At 39.1% G+C, this 8294-nt stretch overlaps 1 long non-coding RNA gene across 1 annotated transcript; it reads right to left on the reverse strand.

Annotated features, from left to right (window-relative positions):
- Window positions 1–197: 197 nt before the first annotated feature.
- Window positions 198–8035, reverse strand: LOC138060958 (uncharacterized). The gene is made up of 5 exons (XR_011134472.1): window positions 7768–8035; window positions 7613–7692; window positions 6543–6677; window positions 2845–3086; window positions 198–670 (listed from the first exon to the last, which is right to left on the reverse strand). It is a non-coding gene; the product is annotated as an uncharacterized lncRNA (long non-coding RNA).
- Window positions 8036–8294: the final 259 nt, after the last annotated feature.

Consider the following 8294-nt stretch of genomic DNA (forward strand, 5'->3'; position numbering starts at 1 on the left):
GCTCCCTTCTGGAGATGGTCCCTAAAAACACGGTGGTGAAGCCCGAGCAGTCAGTCCCTTCTGGAAAAGGTCCCTAAAAACGTGGTGGTGAAGGCCAGGCAGTCGCTCCCTTCTGGAGATGGTCCCTAAAAACACGGTGGTGAAGGCCGGACACTCAGTCCCTTCTGGAAAAGGTCCCTAAAAACGTGGTGGTGAAGGCCAGGCACTCAGTCCCTTCTGGAAAAGGTCCCTAAAAACGTGGTGGTGAAGGCCAGGCACTCAGTCCCTTCTGGAAAAGGTCCCTAAAAACGTGGTGGTGAAGGCCAGGCACTCGGTCCCTTCTGGAAAAGGTCCCTAAAAATGTGGTGGTGAAGGCCAGACAGTCGGTCCCTTGTGGAGAAGGTCCCTAAAAACACGGTGGTGAAGGCCGAGCAGTCAGTCCCTTCTGGAGAAGGTCCCTAAAAACGTGGTGAAGCCCAGGCACTTGGTCCCTTCTGGAAAAGGTCCCTAAAAACGTGGTGGTGAAGGCCAGGCAGTCGCTCCTTCTGGAAAAGGCTCCGAATGAGCAAGGAGGGGATCGGGGCAGAGTCCAGGCTGAAGCGGCGGTGGCCGGGGTCCGGGCGAGGGGGAGACGCCTGTCGGCTGGTTTTAGCCAGCCATTGGCATATGGACTCGCCTGCTGTGGACACTTCTGCAAAAAAAAATGGAAATGCTTGTTAAAAAAAAAAAAGAGAGAGAGAGAGATGTTGTGAAAAAGGTAGCCAAATATCGATGCCAACTGTTACTCTAGGCATGTGTGAGCCGGCGCATCTGCTGTAATTTACTATTAGGTACAATCCTGATATAGACCTGGAGGGTGGCCCAGGCGCCTCTGGAGGCCTCATGCGCATGCTGACGGCCCTCCTGCCCCGCGCACGGCGAAGCAGGTCCCGTCCCCACCACTCTTGGCCTGCCCTGTGAGTCCCGGATCTATCGTACCGTTTCAGAGCAGTCCCTAAAAAGATAATAATGCCTGTGGCTGAACTGACTTTTCTGCTCTCCCAGGTCGATAACGTACCAGAGAACCTCTGATACAGCTCCGTTTCTTACAACTGCTGCTAACATCATAGCTGAATGATCAGGTTTGAGGACCACCATAAATGGCTAAAAGACAACCTTGGTACCTATGGCAAGCACATCCTTGCTGAAAGATATTTTCTCTGGTTCCTTGTGTTGATTGTATCATGTAGGAATATCCAGGCTGTGGAATTAACAGTCTGTGTTGGCATTTTCATCATATAGGAACCCTAACTTTCATCTGGCTTCTGGAATCAAGACCTGTATGGTCTAGACCTTCTAGATGACCCTCAGGGTCTCTGACCTTAGAACTATACAATACTAACAGGAATATCTAAGGTTTCATATTTACAGATGAGCAGTACAAATCCCTTGTTCTATACTGTTCTGTGAAAAACCTTCCTTAACAACAAATCTTTGTAAAAGCTGCAATAGGGCACAGAAATGCTGAGTAGAGAGGGCAGTGAATGAACCTCTGTGGTCCCCTCTCCCTTCATCTGATCAAAAGGTGAAGGGAAAAAGGGAAGCAGCAGTCGACCAAGCCAACCACATGGGACGGGCCCTGCTGTTTAAGGTACCTGTCAGGGCCAAACATGCACCATGCCTTGCTCTCATCTCCTAATAAAAGAGGAAGAGTGGCACTTAAGACTGTTGAGACAATTTGTTATAGGATGCCATTTTAAGAGATTAAACTGTTGCAGATCAGGTCCAATACAAAATAAGGGAGGTAGAAACTGAGCTCAAGGTGACTGAAGCTTGTGCTATGCTATGACAGGGAGTTTAGGGAAAGTGTCTCTCATAAACTTCAAAAATAGTTTAGAGCAGATAGAGGTACTTCAGATTTAATACTTTGGGGCTCTCTCTGACTAAGTATGAATAGCTGAAAGTTGTTGAAAGTCTAGCTCCAAGTGCTGCTACTTCTAAATGCTTTACAAAGGCATCGTCTATTTTGTGCCATGGATCAATTCTCAGCTTTTTATAAAGGAAAATCACATTCCCTACTGGACATGAAAAATCCCAACAATACTTAGGACTTGGCACTTTTACCTTCTTGTACATTTCTCTTGCGTTAGGGATTCCCTTGCCTCGGGCCAGCATCACTAGCCCTATTAAGCACACAAAGAACCACAGAGACAAAGACAGGACTTGCCCCAACCCGTGGGGGAAAAAAAAATCAGCGCATGAGGTGGAATTAATAAAACCTTAATGAATTTAGCTACCATTTTCTTCTGATCACTTTGTTCATCATAAAAACATGCTGAAAGAATGAGTAACAGCAGAGCTAAGGCATATATTCTTAAGAGAAATGAATACTGAATTGTTTTCTCTGAAGTTAGCCAAGGGCACTGTTAACAATTTGTATTAGTAGCTCTCCTGCCCTTGCAGCTCTGCTACCATGACTTTCCCCATCTCATGCCCTCTGTAGTATGTTTACCCTTCTAGGATTAGAAATCTCTACAAACCGAAACTAAATTAGTTTGCTTGGACAATAATCTACTCTCTACGGTATTAATGTCCTCCCCCAAAACATCAGTGGGTACTCATGGCAAGCAAGTGAAAAAATCTCTTCAACAAGAAAGGAACTGCATTGAGAAAAGACTTGACAGAGGACAGGGGAAGGTTTCAAAGCAAACAGTGGATATGGAAATGAAAACAGAAGTGCTGAGGCCTGTAAGCAGATGCACTGGCAATAGAAAAGGAACATACAATTCAGATTACAGGTTAGCCTATGTTCTTTTCCTTGGGATCCACTTTATTATTACAAAAGAGGTATAAAAGTCCAGTTAAAGTAACAAAAAACTAGCTTACCTTTTTAACCTTCAGCAAAACAGAACAGTGGAGAACATAGGGCACAGGTTCTCTTAAATCATGTCTATATCCTAGCAGACTACATTTACCCCCAGATACCATATCGGCTCTCATCCACAGCACAGCTTGTTCTTTATAATAATTCTCAAAGGTGGTCACATGCCCTCAATTTTCAGCTCTTCCTGAGGAACTGCATTTCCCAGCATGACTGCTGTTAAAGAATCCCAACAGCCAAAACAAGCCTAGAAGAGGCATAAACATACATTTTAAAGTCTAGTACAGTTAGACAACCCACTTAAAAACCCCTATGAGAGCAAATTCAATCTTCCTAAACAACATCCCATTCCATTTGGAGGTATCACCAAGAACACAATAAAGACCATAATTACCGTCAATTTGAAAAGCTGTGCTGCTAGCCTGTTCTGCTAAAACAGAAAAAAAATTAAAAGCGTTCCCAAGACACCTAGAATTAATATTGAAAACTGGGACAACATAGCATTTCTTCAGTTAAAAAGCTAGTTGCAGGGAATAAAAAGGAATATGTTTTTTTCTAAATTCCTCTACTACATTCTGTACAGAAATATAGAACTAATTCAACAGCTTGTAATAGAACATAACACACTCATATAACCTTTTAATTAAGTACTTTAGAGCCACTTCTTTGCACTCAGAAAGTAGCAAGTGAGGTTTGAGTCTACAGCTGTATCATGTGGTAGGTACGCTTGGAGCCCTATTACCTTTTGTACCTTTGTTATTTGCAAGTTATAAATCTAATTGGCACTGCTCTGTAACACGGATGCTGCTCTGAGGATAGGTAATGCCATTAGGAGCCACAGATGCTCAGATCTTGTTTCTAGAAACAAGGTGTAAGTTAATATCATAATTTCTGCAGGATTTAGCTGGTAGAGGAAGACCACCTCTCATTTCCTTCCAATCCTTTTATTTCCTAGTTTGAGAAAAGTGGACTTACATCTTTTGAAGTGTAGCACTTATCACATTTGTAGTATATTAAATAAATTACTACAGTGATACACTGGGAATGGCATTGCAGGAAGATCTTTATTTCAAAATGCGGTAGAATTCACAAGTAAACAAACCATATACTAACATTGACTTTTCATTGTTAGCAGCTTGTCTGATTCCTTCCATTTGGTCAGAATAGATGACAAACCTATCCTAAATCTAAATCTATTTTTACCAAGTAAAAATGACAGCATTTTATATTTTACACAGGTTTGTAAGGGGTGCATAAAGAAAACTGAACAATGCTGTTAAGTGTGCCATTTTAACCTGTAATTCTGTTCAGTAAGCTTAATTGGATCACTGCCCTTTGCGGGATCATCCCTGCTTGCTTATTGTTAGCCAGACAAAACCAAAGTTTTTGGAAGACAGACAAAACATTATGTGCTGGTTACAAATATCTTAGCGCTGGAAGAAAGTTTGAATTAAAATGACAAAATGTAGACATTTTACGAGATTGGGTCCTCTTCAGAATCATAAAAAAAAGGCAGACAACTGTATGTTCTGAAGATATTAGCAGACTGTGGAAAGCAATGCTTATTAAGATGTGGAAAAACTTGAATCTAATTTACGGAGAAGTTTTGGTTTTAATGTTCAATGGGCCTTCCCATCCTTGCATACACTACAAGTTGTTTATTTTCTTTTCTTGTTTATAACATCCTCTTTTTTTCTTCTTTTAAGCCTTTGACCCTGTGCTAAATACTGATTTGATGGTTTATATTTCACAAGTTATAAAATCAGTAAGGAACATTATGATGCGAGCTGTTACGGAACATAATAGTATTTGTACATTGGAAAGCTATCCAGAGCAAGGCTGACCTCTGAATAAAACAGCAACCTATTCCTTTTGTAAATCAATCTTATGCAGTGGAATTGAAATAAATAAATCAAAATTATTTTTATTTGAAAACAGACAGGAAACTGCCTTGCTCCAGAGCATACACAGGGTTAGAGTAGAATAACTAGATCTGCGAAATAATTTGCCCATGTGGACAACCATTAAGCACTTACAGGATTACAGCTGAAAGCTTAGGAAAGCATTTTGGCATAATCTGATATCATTACACTCGGAAGAACCCAAGATCCATGTAGAGTGATTTATTTTGGCCTAAGTGAGTTTTTCAGCTTAAGTTAGGTTGCCTAGGAAAGTGTCTAAGACCAATAATGAAAAAAAATTTGTTTATACGGTACATTGATATAGAACGTGCACATAAATCTACTAGCAAACTGTCAAAACTTTCCCTTTGCCCTGAAAAAGTAGTTCAAAGAGACAGCAACCGTTGTTTTTAAAAATGGTACTCCCCAACTCACAGAAAATAACAAAGCCCCATTCCCTGTCTTTTCTCCCCTTTCTCTCCTACCACAGGGGAGAGAGAGGTAAGAGAAAATGCTTTCCATTTTCAGTGCTCTCTCTCTTTTCTCCCTCCGGTAGAGGGAAAAAAGACCACTTTTTCAAAGAACATATTTGCAAAAGCTTATTGTTTTCTATGGGAAAGACATTTTCATTTAAATAATCTTTTGCCAAAAAAAAAAAAAAAAAGGCAACGCAATTTCAGCTGTGGCATCAAGAGGTCCTGCAAATTCAACCATGTGGATTAAAGGGAAACACTATTTTTTTGTTGTGTTTCAGGGAAAATGTTTAAAAGATATACAAATAGCATCTACTTGTTTCTGAGAAAACTAGAACCATCTCTCCTCTGGAGCAGAAACAAGACAAAAACCACAAGTATTTCTCTGCAAATAAAGCAAAGAAAGCACATGAATGACTTGTATATTTGTGTGCTAATAAAGATTATTTCAAATACATTTTGAGATAAAGCTCAGGTTAGGGGAGACTTGCGTGTTTTGAACTCCACGTCCCCTCAACCAACTGAGAAATATTTCAGTTCATAGCAATCCATCTTTTCCTTCTGTTTTTCAAAGGACAAACATTTAAATACAATCCTAGAATACAAAAAGCTTGTAGGTAGTTTCACCATTGATTTGTTGCGTGATCTCAGGCAAATGAGTTGGGCAATCATACCTGAGTTTCTTCATTAATGAAAAAGAAATTATAATTACTCGTCTTTCTAAGGTATTTGACACACCTTGTAATAAAGACACACTAAGTGTAATCATACTAAGTTCCCAATACTGCTTTTGGAGTTCTTACTGAGAATCAACAATGAAAACAGCATATTAAGAAAGAAGATGTGTTATTGTCAAATAGATAACAAAAGAACAATGAGAATTTGTTTTCCAATCAGATTTTTTTTCCATTAGAGATTTTTCATTACTGTATGCCAAGGAACTCTCATCCTCCTCATACATCACACACTGTTGACTTTTACATATGTGAATATTCATTTCAGATCAAGGATTCACCTAGCTTCTTGTGCTAAACTTACAGAAAGCTTACTTTCGATTTACAATTTAGATTTCTTTTATATTTCTGCAAAGCATTTTTTAAATTAAATTCTTAAACATGTTTTTGGAGAATTTTCCAGGAACGCAGGACCAGCTGCAATATCCTATAATATTAAATCCAATTCTGCCTGATACATTTGTTGTGACTTCTTTTCTAGATTGTTCTAATTTCTGCTGGCATTTCAGGAGTGTGCAAATGTAGAAGTTTCCGTAATTTAGATGTTACTCCTGTATCTTGCTTCAGTACTGAAGAATATGAACATAACTCTTACCAAATCAATGTGTGATCTGTATTTCTCAGGTGTAGGATCAAGTAAGACAATAGAGATTTGTCCTACTGCATCCTTCCAGCGGCAGTGGGGGCTCAGAGGGCAAGTTCATCTCACAGCGCTGGAAGGCCTTTGGCTCTGTAACCAGGAACAAAACCTGATTCTTGAACTTCAGGGCTATGAGGCTCTTGAAAGTTTCCACAGAATTACTATAGATCCCACCCAGTTCAACCACAGCTTGAGCAGCAGGCCTAACGCTGATTAAAATGATGTAAGGTGCAATGCCTAGCAGTTAACTTTTGCTTTCAGTAATGAAGCTCAGATTAGGAACCTAAAGATCTTTGACCTAACCTGACTTAAAGTAATTTCACTCATTAGTGTATGACAGCAATTTGTATGATATTTCAACTCGGTTTGAACTACAATTGATTAGCATGCTTTGAAAGAATCTGTGGCAATCCAATACGATATCAAACAAGCTAGATAAAGCAGAACAACAATAGTGATTAATAGGATTAATAGGAAAACTGAGAACAATCCTATATTTCAAGACCTACTTTGATCTTCAGAAAATAAAGTTCCCGCTTTTTATACAACATTTGATATGAATATACATCAAAGGATTTACAAAAGGAGGTTAGGAGTTCTGGGTTTTTGTGTTTGGGGGAGGGGGTTATAGCTTTAGAAGCTTAAGCATGGCACAATAAAATGAATGGTTTAAAGCCACATAACATTAACATGTTAGAGATGAGAAGTTTTTTGTTTTTACACTGCCATGCATAGCCACTTTAAGACAAATCGTGACCCTCATATTTGAGAAAGTGATTAAAAATTTGTAATGGCCTTTCAATAGCTCTGGAAGACTTGAGAGTGTCAAAAGATCAGAATAGCTGAAATTTAGTACCTTAAATATAGAAAAGGCTGAAAGCATGGAAATTGTATTTGTGGGAGTGTTTTTTTTAAAGAATACTAACAGTGTCATTAAAAAAAAAAAGAAAAAAGAGGAAGACTATTAGATTTTGTAACATTCTAGGGTTTCCAAGAGTTAGCTACTAACCCCTAAATTAACTCACATCGGGTCTCCACATATTTTCTCTGCCAGTGCAGTGTTTGCCACGGCTAACTTTTCCAAACCTTCCTCCCAGTATATCCCCTGGAAGAAAAGCTCTTTTAGACTACTGTACAGACTAAAAGATCATTCAGATTAAGAACAGACTTGTTTTCTCACCTGGTGCCTATGGTGCGAGGAAGGCAGTATGCAGTACAACCTGCCCTTTTGAGGAGCGGAGTAGAGCAGGAAGGAGATCGGTCTTTACCATGCGCACCCTGAGAAGGCTCCTGCTTCGTGCAGTTCAAACCACCACAGCATACAATTAGTTTGCGTCTTATGAACACAGTATCAGTGTCTTTTTTATGGAAAGACGCATTTCTGCAGGAACATGTCAATTGATTGAACTTATAAAATAAATAAATAAATAGGGCCCAAGTTATTTCAGTGTCCTGATCTCAGTAAGGCCAAAATATTTTAGTTCCGAGATAGTCACACATTTTTGAAATACACTGAAGTGTAGTTTGTACAAAACAACTTAGCAATTATAGTATATTTATAGAAGTCAGAATGTCAAAACAAAATATTTTACCTCAAAAGAAAACATTAACAAAATGTTTTGTTAATCATTTGTTAATCAAATGAGAATCATGTGGATTCTCATTTTGTTGTTTTGTCTCAATTTTCATTTCAAAGGAAGTGTTGAC

This window comes from Struthio camelus, chromosome 14, assembly GCF_040807025.1.
Source record: "Struthio camelus isolate bStrCam1 chromosome 14, bStrCam1.hap1, whole genome shotgun sequence".
Lineage (NCBI taxonomy): Eukaryota > Metazoa > Chordata > Aves > Struthioniformes > Struthionidae > Struthio > Struthio camelus.